The sequence below is a fragment of the Scyliorhinus torazame genome, chromosome 2 (assembly GCF_047496885.1).
Source record: "Scyliorhinus torazame isolate Kashiwa2021f chromosome 2, sScyTor2.1, whole genome shotgun sequence".
Lineage (NCBI taxonomy): Eukaryota > Metazoa > Chordata > Chondrichthyes > Carcharhiniformes > Scyliorhinidae > Scyliorhinus > Scyliorhinus torazame.
In genome coordinates, this window is record NC_092708.1 from 68893446 (window position 1) to 68909036 (window position 15591).

At 46.7% G+C, this 15591-nt stretch overlaps 1 protein-coding gene across 2 annotated transcripts in view; it reads right to left on the reverse strand.

The window, feature by feature from the left end:
- The window catches only part of thsd7ba (thrombospondin, type I, domain containing 7Ba), a 1603431-nt gene that overhangs the window by 1281321 nt on the left and 306519 nt on the right, over window positions 1–15591 (reverse strand). The window lies entirely within an intron of this gene.

Below are 15591 nucleotides of genomic sequence, written 5' to 3' on the forward strand. Positions count from 1 at the left end.
GACGCTTTCCGCCACCTGCATGCTCCTAAGTGCATCCAATTGCTGCTCCAACCGAACCATGCGGTCTGTGAGGAGCTGCAGTTGGGTGCACTTTCTGCAGATGAAGCCATCCGGGACGCTGGAAGCCTCCCAGACCTGCCACATCTCACAGTCAGAGCACAGCACCCCTCTAACTGACATTGCGTCAATTAATTAAAATTAAAATTTGTCTTTTTTTTTATATAAATACTTTTTTTAAATTACAAAGTTACTGTCAACTATCTGTTTCCTAGCACTAGATTTCTAATAGAAATGCGATAGCTAACTATAATATCCTCCGATCTCTGGCTTAGATATCCTCTATATTATAATTAAGTTATTATGTTTAATTAGTTCCCAAATACTCAAAAAAATTTAGGTTAGAATCCCAACCAGCCACTCAGGTCACAGCTTTTCTGTGATGTCACTTCAGTTTCCCCCCGACACACACAATTTGAAAAAAAGGTATAAAAGTAAAAATCACTTGCTTACCTTCTGAGATGTTCTCAGGTTCTCTCGCTGACAGAGACTGCTCCTCCACCTCCAATCCTTGGCCTGCACAATGCTAATAATATAATATGGCACTTACCTTACACCAATGGGTCTTATTATTAGGTTAGAGGAGGAGGGTGGGTGGGAGACACTACACGTGTAGTGTCTCGGGTTTCCTCTCCACCAGAATTTATTGGGGGGGGGGGGGGACTTGCCAGAGGTCGAACTTCCGGTTCCCGCCGAAATCTTAAGAGAATCGTGAACAAGGACTCCCAAGTCCCTCTGTGCTTCTGATTTCCTAAGCGTTTCCCCATTTAGAAAATAGTCTATGCCTAAATGCATCCTTTCAAAGTGCATAACTTCACACTTTTCCACATTGTATTTCATTTACCATTTCATTGCCCACTCTCCTAGCTTGTCCAAATCCTTTTGCAACTCCCTTCTTCCTCAATACTACCTGTCCCTCTACAGATCTTTGTATAATCTGCAAACTTAGCAACAGTGCCTTCAGTTCCTTCTTCCAGATCATTAATGTATATTGTGAAAAGTTGTGGTCCCAGCACAGATCTTGATGATACACTTTTGGGCAGCAGGTTAATTGGGAGATGCCCACCAGCAAATCCATGGAATGATGTGGAGGCAAAGAAAGGAGGTCCTGTTCCAGGAGGCTGCAGATGTCAGCATGACCTTCCTGAGGCACTGTTGCTCTGATATGTTGACCCTCTGTCTGTAAACCCAGAGCTGAGGATCTCATCTCCTTTGAGGGCTTTCCCTTCCACTCTGTCCTTTGGAATGGCATTGTGGCTGCGGAGGAGAAAGTTGCTGTGGTCGTTCCTGCTGTTCCTGCTGTTGGTGCTTTTGCTTTTGGTGTTGTTGCAGATGTTGTGGCTCCCCAGTGGAGTGAGATCTAGCCTACTGTTGCCTAAGCTGCCCCCGTACTGCAGTGAAGGTTGACAATAAGGTGGTTGAGGTGAAGGTGAGTATACTCCAAGGTAACTGCAAATACTTACAAAACTTTGGAATTGATCTCAAGATAGAGATTTCAGGCTCTCAGAATCAATCCTGGAAGCACAAGCCTTTTACTATGGCCAAAGTTTCTGTCCTATTGACCCTAGCAAGATATGGAGAGCCAGACGCAGGATAAATTCGAAGTGAATTACTGGTTTGCATATTTGATTTACTTCTGACAGCTGCAGTTTCCTGCTTGACTGCAAACCCGTCCAGGTCAAATCTAGAAGTGGGGAAGTTTCCAACCATAGAACGAACGATAGTGGTTAGCACTGCTGCCTCACGGCATTGAGGGCCCGGGTTCAATCCCAGTCTGTGAGCAGTTTGTACATTCTCCCCGTGTCTGCGTGGGTCTCACCCCCACAACCCAAAGATGTGCAGGGTAGGTGGATTGGCCACACTAAATTGTTGCTTAACTGGAAATTATTTTTAAAAAGAAAGAACCATAGAATCCCTACAGCGCAGAAGGAGGCCACTCGGCCCATCGAGTCTGCACCGACCATCTGAAAGAGGGTCACTTCCCCATGCTCTCCCCATAACCCCAACAAACCTGCACATCCCTGGACACTAAGGGGCAATTTTTTCACGGCCAATCCGCCAAACCACATGTTTGGACTGTGGGAGGAAACTGGAGCAGATACCGGGAGAAAGTGCAAACTCCACACAGTCAGCCAAGGCCAGAATTGCACCTGGGTCCCTGGTGCTGTGCCACTGTGCCGTCCGCAACTTACGACCATTTTTCAGGGATGTAACCCCTCCCCACCCACAACTGCCCTTGGCAGTTACAATTCTGCCCATAGAATCTTGCAATACACAGGAAGGGCAATCGCACAATCAGTCCATTGTGCCTGCAATGACCCTTTGGAAGAACTAATTGTCTGTTTTCATTTCCAGTTCTGACAAATGTTTACAGCTGAAATGTTGACTCATCTCTTCAAAACTCAGCTGCGGACTGGCTAGTGGATGTTTCCAGGATTTTCAAATTTGCTTTTAGTAAAAGGTAAATTTAGGATCAATGTCATGGATCTCTTCTTCACACAAAGAATAGAATCATAGAATTTACAGTGCAGAAGGAGGCCATTTGGCCCATCAGGTCTGCACCGGCCCTTGGAAAGAGCACCCTACTCAAGCCCACGCCTTCATCTTAATCCCGGAACCCAGTAACCCCACTTAACCTTTTTGGACACTATGGGCAATTTAGCATGGCAAATCCGCCTAACCCGAACACCTTTGGACTGCAGGAGGAAATCGGAGCACCTGGAGGAAACCCATGCAGACACAGGGAGAACGTGCAGACTCCGCACAGACAGTGACCCAAGCCGAGAATTGAACCTGGGATCCTGGAGCTATGAAGCAACTGTGCCAACCACTGTGCTACCATGCCGCCCCACAGAAATAGTGATTACTGCTTTGAATAGGTGTCCAGATACAGTGGATGGAGGGCGGGGGGTGTGGGGGGGGGGGGGGGGGGGGGATGTACTGGATGGTGGTCAGAAAATGAGTTAATCACAACAGAATTCCCAACCTCTGACCTGCCCTTGTGGCCTCCTTATTGATGTGGCTGGTTCAGTTAAGCAGTTAAATTCCTGGTCAATGGTGAGTTCTAGCACATTGAAGACGGGAACTTCAGTGCAGGTAATAGCTGCGATGCTCAATGTATAAATAGGTTGCTGGATGATTGCTACCAAAAGAGAAGCTTGTTTTGAAAAATAAACATTTTAAAAAAAAAAGTACCATTACTCTGGAGGCAGAAGGAGCCGAACTCTATAATATCCTGATGCCATAACCAACTATCATCTCACCCGTTCCCCTGGAAGAAGTAGTTCCAGAATCATACTGATACCTCACATTTATTTTCTTTGTGCCAACTGCTTTGTGAAGATCAAAATCCATCTTTGCTGCTACAATTTTGAGGTGGCAAATCTCTTACCTTGAAAATGACAGAACACAAAGCAACAACCTGTCAACTGCCGTTTGAAAATTATGTGTTCTCCATGGAAGATTAAATTCTGAGTGGTTTCAATTCAGTGTAAGGCAAACAATATCTTTATTAGAGCAACATATCTCCAAGCAGACAAAGGTTGTGTTCTGCGAGTCGATCTGACGAGGCAAAAAACTGTTGCACGCAGCAAAGAACCAAAATCATTTTTTTGCATTCTATTGAGGGAGAAAGTTATTTCTATTTCCAAATTACCACAGTTCAACCATAAAATATGATTACAGCACGTTCATTTCTATGAAAGGTCTGTTTTTACCAATGTGAAAAACTAAATGAGGCATCGTGTGCTGTTAGCTAATGACATTAGTTGGATCTCCGGCTTCGAAGTTATTTATATCCTGTTTTTAAAAATGTAATTCTGAAACTGATTATAAATTGGCATGGCGATAATTAAAGGAAGAGATCTGCAGCAAGCCTATTTGTGAATCCAAACCTGTATTTAACTCCCAATCTAATGTGTCCAGGATAGCATTAACTAGCATTTCCATTCCCACCGCTGATCTTGGATAGGATTTACCAGTCTTGTCACTCCCCGCTTGGTGATGCGACTAGGCCATTGAATCTCGCAAGAGATGTCTCGTGAAATTCAATTGAACTTCGCGAGACAACATGTTCTGGATCTCGCCCTCACTGGGTGTGATATTAGGTTCATTTAAATATGTCTGTGCCCTGAAATTAATTGCCTCCCCAACAAGGCTTCAACCAGGCGCCGTTTAGTACTGGTCCACACAAACATAGACCAGTCGTAACGGCACCTCGGGGGGGGGGGGGGGGGGGGGGCTCCCAGGCCATTGGATACACCTGGGTGGTGATGCTGAAATCCAAGCACCTTGGCAGTGCCAGCCTGGCACCTTGGAACTGCCACCTGGGCACCCTGGCACTGCCACTCTGGTGCCCAGGTGGCACTGCCAGGCTGGCAGGGGCTCTCCATGGTGCCAGGCTGGCAGTGTCAAGGTGTCCGGGTGCCAGGTTGCCCAAGGGGTGGGGTGCCTTGCCTTAAGAGGTGGGAGCGGGAAGTTCGAGGACCCTGGAAGAGCTATTTGGGTGCAGAGGGGGGTCCGGACGCTGCGTTGGGGTCGCTGGTGGGAGTCGAAGATCCGGGCTGCCCTCAAAAACCACGATCTGCGAGTACTCTTCCTGCACTGGCAAGCTGAGCTCATCAGTCCAGGAAATTATGTAACTGCCACCTCGATGCGACATTCCTCGCCAAAGCCAAGAAAATGGGAAAGTGTTGTTGAATAGCGTGGTGTTTCTCGGTGTTGCAACCATAGCGAAACACCCCGCTAACTACGCCCAAAAACAGATACTGTTTTTTTTCCATTTATTCTTATTTATTTGTGTTTTACTAAGTAATATGGCAAATAAAATCCGCGCCACACAAATGCCAGTCAATGACCATCTCCAACAAGAGAGAAACTAAACATTTTCTTGACATTTAATGGCATTACCATCGTTGAATACCCCATCTTCAACATCCTGGAAATTGCCATGGACCAGAGATTAAAATGGACCAACCATATAAATACTGTCGTTACAAGAGCAGATCAGAGGCTAGGAATTCTGTGGATAGTACACACGTCCTTACTCCCCCAAAACCTGTCTGCCATCTACAAGGCTCAATTCAGGAGTGTGGTGGAATACTCTCCACTTGCCTGGATGAGTGCCACTCCAACAACACTCAAGAAACTCAACACAATCCAGATCAAAGCAGTATAAGTTCACTCCCTCTACCATCAAAGCAAAGTGGCAGCAGTGTGCACATCAACAAGGTTCACTGCAGGAACTCACCTATCTCCTTTGACAGCACTTTCCAAACCCACAACCGCTATCACCTGGAAAGGCAGGGTCAGCTATAAGTTCCCCTCGAAATAACTCGCCATCCTGACTTGAAAATATATCGCCGTTCCGTCGCTGTTGTTGGGTCAAAATCCTGGAACTCCTTTTCTAACAGCATTGAGGGTGCTCCTGCCCCACATGGAGTGCAGCAGCTAAAGAAGGCAGCACATAAACACCTTCTCCGGGGCAATTATGGATGATAATAAATGCTGGCCTCGCCAGAAACGAATCAAACCCAGGTCCCTGGAGCTGTGAAGCAACGGTACTAACCACTGTGCTACCGTACCACCCATTATAATACGTTTTTCATGAAAACTGAAGGAAAACCCAGTTTTTGCAGCATTATCTGAAATATACTGTTGGAATGACAAATAATGACTTGGATTTTGGAACAATAATAACCAGAGGCTATCGGCACTTTGCCTCTATTACAGAGTAAATTAGATAGCAACTTCCGGTGTCCGTACCTTTACAGTTAAGCACGGAAATGGGGAAGATCCTGTCAGAGGTACCCTACTCCTCCACATGGCACTGTTACAGTCCTTCCCAATAAACTCACCAATATTGAAATGACTGCGACATGGTAAACTTGATGTACTTGCCTGCACTGAAGCCGGAAGGAAAAGATAGGCCTGTAGGTGCATTCAGGAGTGTGTACATTTTTAATGGTGTGTTCAGTCACAAGTTCTGCTGCAGGTTTTTGAACCCTAAAATAACATTTATAAATTTTAGAAGACTATCATTCCCTCAGGAAAAAGAAAGTGTTGGAGATTCAAAAAATATATGTTTTTTACCTTTTACTATCTCATCTGTTTCCCACAATCCTATGTATATTTCTCAAAATTCATTTTGCTTTCTGTATGTTGTTTAATTCTAACCTATAATTCCTGTTTCTTACTTCCTGGTTTGAACTTTTCATCTCTCAGGCAAGATTCTTCAATCAGGTTGGTTGAAGGGCCTCACCGTTCCTTCCCCTTGTAGGGGGCACAGCAATGGAACAGGTCCCTACTCTCTCGGCTGGTCACGGTCAGTAAGATAAACAGCAAGGTATGATGATGTTAGCCATTAGCACCAACTTGGCCTGATCGTCACCAGAACCTTCTGCCCAATGTTTTCCATACCGGCACCTACCACAAAGCAAGTTATGACACTGATCACACTAGTTAGCAGCAGAGTTGAAAGTTCAACTCCAAACATGATGACCTGCCGTATACCAACATCCCTGATACAAGAAGTGATGCCAAATGTCGGCAGTGCACATTGGCACTTCGAGCAATTGCTACCTGCTAAGGATTTACCAGCAAATGGCAATGTTAATATTGATGAAGCTTGGAAGTCACCGAGTTCAATCATTTATGTCACAGCAGCAGCAACATTTGGTGAAGGTGGAAGCCACAACAAAGACTGGTTTGAGGCCAATCAGCAGAGATAACATCTGTCATTAAATAAAAACCAAAACCTACCTTATGTACAACATAAACCCAATAGCTAGAACACTGCATGACTCAAAAATAGCCACGGAGACTGTGAAAAAGATAGAAAGACACTGCTCAAATAAACACTGATCAACCCATGTAAAAAAATCCAAACTGTCTGTGCCAGTGGAAATCTATGTGCTATATGTTTGTTGGGATCAAGAAGACCAAAGGTGCCCCTCTCAAATCAGCAGATGGTGAAGTACCCATCAACAGAGGCAAACAGATAGCTGGCTGTGTTGAATATAACTGTAAGCTGTACTCCTATGAGATGGACAGCTCCAAGTTTCAGGTTGACGCTCTCCCATAGGTTTCTGTCATGGTTGAGATGGGTGCAGGACCCTCATTATTTGAGCAACAAAAGGCCATTGATTTCATTACAAGAAAAATGGCACTCGGTAAGGATGGAGTTCCAGCCAAATTGCGAGGAAATGGAAAAGTCATCTACTGCTCCACCTTTAGGACCCATTCCTTCTCTGTTGGAGAGGAGATAGAATTTTGATCCAGCAACATTAAAGGAATGGTGATATAGTTCCACAATACATAAAACTTCTCAAGGGAAATTAGGGATGGGTAATAAATGCTGGCCGAGCCAGCGGCTTCCACATCTTGTGAAAGAATTTTTTAAAAACACCTGGTGATTTCACTCCTCAGTTCCACTTGGAACACCTTTGCTAGGGACATGCTTAAAAGACTCCAACTTGCAAACCAGCACCATGGTGCAATTTTTGCACTCGTAGTTCTATAGGGTCCTGACCTTCTCAATATGCCAGCTACAAGGGAAGTGCAGGGAACAAAGATCTCTACCTGATTTCAATCTCATCCAGCATCATCAGAGCAGGACTGATCAAGATTTGGGGGAAGATTGACTGTCCACCAAAGCTCCTGATTCACATCCGCTCCTTTTGTGACAATGTGCACTGAACTGTACAGTTTGACAGCTTGACAGTTTCCGGGTAAAGAATGTGGTGAAACAGGACTGTTCTAACCCTCATACTTTTGGCATTTTCTTCTACATTTGCAGGAGGTACAGAAAGAGTTTACCTGCAAAGTAGGTCAGCCTCCCCGAACAGGCACCGAAATGTGGCAACTGGGGGCTTTTCACTGTAACTTCATTTGAAGCCTATTTCATTTCAGACGGCAAGCTCTATAATGTATCCACATTGAAAAATACAATGGGTCTTGATCAGAGAACTCCTCAGTGCTGATGATCGAGTCACCAAGTCATTTATAGCACAGAAGCCCATTCAGCTAATCGAGTCTACACAGTCTTCCCAAGGAGCAATCCAGTTCATCTCACTCCCCCGTCCCACTCCCTGTAGCCCTGCAAGTTTATTTCCTTCAAGTGCCACTCCAATTTCCTTTTAAAATCATTGATTGTCCTTCCACCACCCTTGTGGGCAGCGAGTTCCAGGTCATTATCACTCGCTGCCCACAATGAATCTAGAGATATTTCATGAAATGAAATGAAATGAAAATCGCTTATTGTCACAAGTAGGCTTCAAATGAAGTTACTGTGAAAAGCCCCCAGTCGCCACATTCCGGCGCCTGTTCGGGGAGGCTGTTAAGCATACCTTAGTATACCTCAGAGAGTTCCTGTGCAAATTAGATAAAATAGATAAGGGAAACAATTATCACAGCCAAGATATACAGAGCAAGAAGAGATCACTGTAGATAACCAAACAGACATGGCTAATAGTATGTTGGGGGGGGAGCGGGAAGTGAAATCTGGATGTGTGGAATTAACGGACTTAAAAATCCACCAAATACTGCAGAATACAGTGATATGGTTGAGGGAGGGAGAAAGAGAGAATCGTCTCTCCTAAAAATTCTGTCTGGCAGATGTGACATTAAACCAAGGTCCTCTCTTATCTCTCAAGAGGATGTAAAGATCCTCTGGCTCTATTGTGAAGAAAAGCAGGGACGTTCTCCCCCAAGACTTAGCCAATATTTCTCCCTCATCCTTCATCTAAAAACAAATTATTATTTATGTTGCTGTTCATGGGACCTTGCTTGTTGCATCTCCCACATTCCAACTGTGATTACACATCGAAAGTACTTCATCAACTGTACAACACTTTAGGGACATCCGAAGGTGGAGAAAAGTGATATATAATATGCCAGTCTTTCATTCTGTTTTCTAATTAATAAAGTGTAGGAATAACACCCCAAAGGAAAATATTTCATAAGGAGAAGAATATTTGATTCCAGCTACTGATCTATAATAATTTGAGATATAATGATGAAAATACCGAAAATATGCATGCATTCTTTGTAATTTTTATCAATTGTGGAAAGAGAATCTTTGTATTGGTTTGGTGTTTCAATTTTTCCATTTTTTAACCTCCTTAAGCATGGATTTCTAACCTAAATTAACTGGGATTTCATGTCCTTAACTGGGTAAATACTAATTAGAATTACCCACAATGTAATTGCACGATATTCTTCAGTACACTTCAAAGAAACTTTTTTCCTTTGCTGAATTGACACCGAAAATCATGGCCAGTGACAATAACCATAAACTTTGCCAGTTACTATACCCATTATCTTTGCCAGCAATAACCTAAGTCAGGGGTTCAGAACTGGGACCTGCAGAACCCATGGCGTCCGCGGGAGCCTCCCAGGGTTTCTTACCATAAAGTCCCTACAGTGCAAAAGGAGGCCATTCAGCCCATCGATTCCACGCTGACCCTCTGAAAGAGCATCCGACCCAAGCCCACTCCCCCACCCTATCCCCGTAACCCCACCTAACCTTTGGACACTTAGGGGCAAGTTAGCATTGCCAATCCACCTAACCTGCACATCTTTGAACTGTGGGAGGAAACCGGAGCGCCAGAGGAAACCCACACAGACACGGAGAGAACGTACAAACTCCACACAGGCAGTCACCCAAGGCTGGAATTGACCCCGGGTCCCTGGCACCAGTGAGGCAGCAGTGCTAACCAGTGTGCCACCGTGCCGCCCTTTCTGTGACAGGACAGCCACATTGGTAAAATTTGAAAATTGCTGCAGAGCTGCTTGTCCATTCAGAGGCTGGCTTTTTCAGACAGCTGAGTGATGGGAGGAGCAGGCCTCGGAATGGAACATGGAGCAAGCCCTCTAGTGGGGGTTGCGCATAGCGGGGGACTGGAATGGACGTCAGTGCTGGCTGGAGCTACCTTGGAGCAGGGTTCTGAGCGGGCCTTAGAGTGGGGGGCTGAGGTGGGCCCTGAAGGGCCAGAGCAGGCCTTGGAGTGGGCGGCCGACTTGGGGGACACAGACTTGGGGGGTTGCTGGAGCAGGCCTCGGAGAGGTCCTCAAAGTGGGGGGGAGCAGACCAGGCCTTGGAGCATGAGAAAGAGGGGTGAATATGGGTGAGAGAGTGAGGTGAGAGTATGAGATAGGGTGGTGAATATGTGAGAGGCTGGGTGTGTGAGAGAGTGGGCTGAGTGTATGAGACAGAGGAAGGTGTCTGTGTGTGTGAGAGAGAGAGGTGTCTGTGACACTGAGAAGGAGAAAATGCATGAGAGAGGGAGACTTGTGTGTGTGGATTGGATTTGGATTTTGTTTATTGTCACGTGTACCAAGGTACAGTGAAAAGTATTTTTCTGCGAGCAGCTCAACAGATCATTAAGTATATGAAAAGAAAAGGAAATAAAAGAAAATACATAATAGGGCAACACAAGGTACACAATGTAAATACATAGACACCGGCATCGGATGAAGCATACAGGATGTAGTGTTAATGAGGTCAGTCCATAAGAGGATTGTTTAGGAGTCTGGTAACAGTGGGGAGAAGCTGTTTTTGAGTCTTTTCATGTGTGTTCTCAGACTTTTGTATCTCCTGCCCGATGGAAGAAGTTGGAAGAGTGAGTACGCCGGGTGGGAGGGGTCTTTGATTATGCTGCCCGCTTTCCCCAGGCAGCGGGAGGTGTAGATGGAGTCAATAGATTTTGTCATGATATTCAAACACACACATCATGATAGACACACCAACAGACAAATCAGAACACACAACACCACAACCAATGACAGAAAGATATAAAAGCACAGACACGACCCCCGGTGGTCAGTATTAGCTGCAGAGGAGGACCAGGACAGATCTGCTACCAAACACACTCAGGGAGACAGCACGTGCAGAGTATCCAGAACGAACTGTATTATAAGAGTTAAAATAAAATAGAGTTGTACCACATACAACTGTGTTGGCTCATCTGTGCACCAGAGCACCCAACACCACATGGTACAGGAGTGGATCGATACCTGCCGGCATACCTCAGTGTACAGAGACAACCAGCAGTGCCCAGGCAAAATGATAGAGCTCCCGGTTCCGCAGCCGCTCCAGTGCTACGGCGATCTCCGCGAAAACTGGCGGCGATTCCGGCAATGGTTCGAATTGTTCCTGGTGGCAGCTGAACTCCAAGACCTGGATGATAGCGAAAAAATTGAATTTCTCCTCACCATCGCCGGTGCAAGGGCAAGAGAAATATTCACAAGGTTCAGGTTCTTCAGGAGGCAGCAAAGGTACGATTACCAGGCAGTCCTGGACAAATTCTCCAAGTACTGTGAAGAAAACGCAATCCAATCGGCAAGTAAAGGTAAGAAAAGCTGCAGTACTCACCTCGTGGCTGGGATCCCGGAGCCCGAATTCCCAGAGGCCGAAATCCCGGGCCTGAGAGAGGGCTGGGTCGAGGTCGGCGGCCATCTTGCTAAAGGTATCACGCTAGCACAGTTGCGCGAGCAGTGCGCAGAACCGGAAGTTTCGTTTGCGCATGCGCGAGATGCTGCGCATGCGCAGTCAAGAAAACGGCCATCGGTAAAGGAACAGCGATCTGAGCATGCGCAGTCACTTCCTACGTGCTACATACCGAGCGTCAGGATGTCAGAGGCCCCAGACTGCACCAATTTAAAGGGGAAACGTCCCAAATCCAATTTAAAAGGGAAACGTCCCAAATCAAAAAAACAAAAATCTGTTAAAGCTGTAAAACAACCTTCCCTCACCTGGAATGACAGCACATTGCTGCAAATTGACCCAGGAGATGAATTTGACCTCCGAAGAACCCTCCGACAAGCAGTTACCTACGCACAAGCCGATGATTCCGACCTCGAATACTTCGATGATGATCTTTACAGTGTTTCCGGACCTCGCGAGCCCAATGATAGCTCCGTGGTCCTATACGACTATGACTCGGACGAACCTTTCGTGTTGCACATTGGCGGCCCCCACATTGAATCCGACGCAGATGCGGATTCATTTTTCGGATTTGAGGATCTTCAATCCAGCAGATATGACGTCCCAACTTATCAGTACCGGATGATGCTGCAGCCTGACATTAACAGACAGGGAGCGCTGCAAGCACACGGAGAGCGCCCTGCTGCCACACAGAGTGTGGTCCACGTCCCGCTCAACGTTCCCGACTCTATGAAAGAAGACATGCAAGACTCCAGAGCGCAGTCCTCGCATGAACCAGAAGTGACTCCAGTGTCACAAGCCTCCACAGCAAGCTCGTGGACAGACTCCACAATTGCAGAAACGCAAGACTCCAGAGCGCAGTCCTTGCACGAACAAGAAGTGACTCCAGTGTCACAAGCCTCCACAGAGAGCTCGTGGACAGCCTCCACGATAGAAGCAACGCAAGACTCCAGAGCGCAGTCCTTGCATGAACAAGAAGTGACTCCAGAGTCACAAGCCTCCACAGGGAGCTCGTGGACAGCCTCCACGATAGAAGCAACGCAAGACTCCAGAGTGCAGTCCTTGCAGGAACACGACCATGAGGGTCTAGCAACCTCTCCTGACCAACCAGCGGCAGACGATGCAAGTCTGCCATGCTCACGTGAACAGCAAGAAGGCTATAACAGCCTACCATGCTCCACTACACAGCAGCATGACCATGACGGTCTCTCATGCTACAATGAAGGGCACAGCGCTGAAGACTGTTCAAGCCCAACTGAAGACAAGCCAAAGGAATCGCCTTGTCCAAGCCCGAAGAAAAAAGGTTTATGCGCTGACCTTCAGGATCATTATAGCCGAACAGAGATGAATAATGCTGCACGGCCACAGAAGGATGCTGAGGATTTGCTAAAGAAATTAATTGAATGTTTAACTTGCAAGGAGCAGACTGAGAATTGCCAGTGTTTTAGTACGGATCGAAAAAATGGACAAGACATTGATCCTCAGTTAATGGAGATAACACAACCTGAATCATATCTACAGAAGGGACAAATGTCTCCCTTCAACACAACGCCGCAAAGTCCCAACTTCGAAGACCAGCAGTTAGTCAGTAATGACTCTTCAAACCTTGAGGGGAACATTAATTGCATTGAACCTATACACATTCCACTGATAAATGAGCAGAACATTGGAGCAAGAATCCTGAGGACACCGACATCGAGTAGCCAGATAACGAATTTAAAACCCACAGCAGTTTCAAGTGAACCAAGTGTGCTTTCCACTAATGGTGAAGATGCAGATAAGGTCGACCCGATTATCCATTGTACCACACTAACCCCAGTGATTAAGCAGTTATGTATGGGGAGTATAATGTGGGCAATTGAGAACAGTAAAAGAGAGACTGTGACCATGCCAGTCCCAGCAAAATCAGACCCAGAGACCATGAAGGCATGTACATTAGACAAAGATACATATGAGGTACCTGAGAAGAAAAGTGAAACGGAATGTTCTTTGGAAAATAGTACAATGTCGATAGAAACATTGGATCCTATATTCGAGACCATACATATGGGAGAATTTGGGGATAATAAACAAGGTTCTGCAATGTCTGGGGGAAGATTTAAAATTCCAAAGAAGAAAAGCCCAAATGAAGGACAACGGCAAGACAAGGACAGTCCAACGACATGGTGTGCACCACCAGATGAAAACTCTGACAATTTACCCAACCCTAGTGAACAGCAAGCTGCTAATGAGGATCTATCCACGGGATGTGAGACGAGTGACGACAGCATCCCACTTCCCATGCAAAAGGTGCAAGGTGACAGACCTCGCCTTGTGCGTACCGAGGCACTCGACGATCACGGTGGGACCACTGACGACTGCGGTGGCGGCGCACCGCTTCCACCCTGGATGGCTCGAGCCTCTCCACTGGTTGGTGCATTCCTGCATGTTCCGACTCCAGAAGTGCAGCTTCAGGGAAACTCGGCTGCCTCCAGTGAACCTGTTGGGACTCCGGATGGGGGGCATCGACGGAAGGCAGACCGGACTCCAGATGGGGAGCAGCCAAGCGCCGACTCTGATTCGCGCACGCCAGACCTTGCTCCGGACGGGCGGTGTCGCGGCCTCGGTGATGGCACGCTCAGGGTGACGGCGGATGCCACGGCGACAGGGAATGGATCGCGTGGCAGTCCCACTGGGTCGGCAGTGGCAACCAGCACCGGCGGTCCAAGATGGACACACCAATTCGCGCCATCGCCAGACGTTGATGCGAGCAACAATTCTCTCTCCAAGGCGACATGCTTCGACGTTTCTCTGCGGAGTCGCCCTTCCGGCACAGCAGGTGGCCGGAACCAGCGTGCACGGTCTCGGCCAACTTCCACATCTGGCACAGTCATCGCCTTGCATGATATTAGTGATGGTGCTACTTCGATGGCAATGACCCATCGGCTACAAGATGCCGTCCACCACAAACATAAAAAGAAAAAAGACTCCACCTTGTTCCTGGCATGCAGGGCAGATGGATTGGTGCGTAGGCGCAATCAGCGAGCTTTGCGCCGCCTTCCACGCTCGCATCTGAACCGTACGCACACGCCGGATCCTCCACTGGTTCCCAAGGATGACTTCGTGGAGATGCCACGGATCATGCCCCTTCCATCGCCACCAGAACCAAACCACAGCCAAGGCAACACTAACAAAGATGTTGAATGTTATATTTGCACGAATGAAAAAACCAAGCACTGCACGAAGTACAACAAATGGTAAAGTAGAGACTTCGGCAACAGCATCACCTCCAACAGTCCAAGGTGAACCAGTGTGACCACAAATCTCCACAGCTGAACCGGCTTGAGGACCAGCCCATTCTTGAGGCGGTCACCCATTAGACTGGACCTATAACGCTGTTCATACGTTCAAAAAGTCAAACACTTCTGTATTATAACCTGTTGTTGTTTATTGTTCCAGATATCGTCTGACCGGACCACTGTTCAAGTTTTTTTTTTTCTCTCTCGCATCCATGTTTTGTTATGGTACAACCTTGTTAGTGTGACGCACCCGACATCGCCCCATGTAAATAGTTACGTCATATACACACGCTGTACACAACACACACACACACTCTTAGATGCACTCACGACACAATTATATTTATAACCACGTAGGCACATATCTTTGTAAAAAAGGGGGATGTCATGATATTCAAACACACACATCATGATAGACACACCAACAGACAAATCAGAACACACAACACCACAACCAATGACAGAAAGATATAAAAGCACAGACACGACCCCCGGTGGTCAGTATTAGCTGCAGAGGAGGACCAGGACAGATCTGCTACCAAACACACTCAGGGAGACAGCACGTGCAGAGTATCCAGAACGAACTGTATTATAAGAGTTAAAATAAAATAGAGTTGTACCACATACAACTGTGTTGGCTCATCTGTGCACCAGAGCACCCAACACCACAGATTTGAGGCAGGTTCGTGTGATGGACTGGGTTGTGTTCACGACTCTGAGGTTTCCTGCGGTCTTAAGCCGAGCAATTGCCATACCAGGCTGTGATGCAGCCAGATAGGATGCTTTCTATGGTGCATCTGTAAAAGTTGCTAA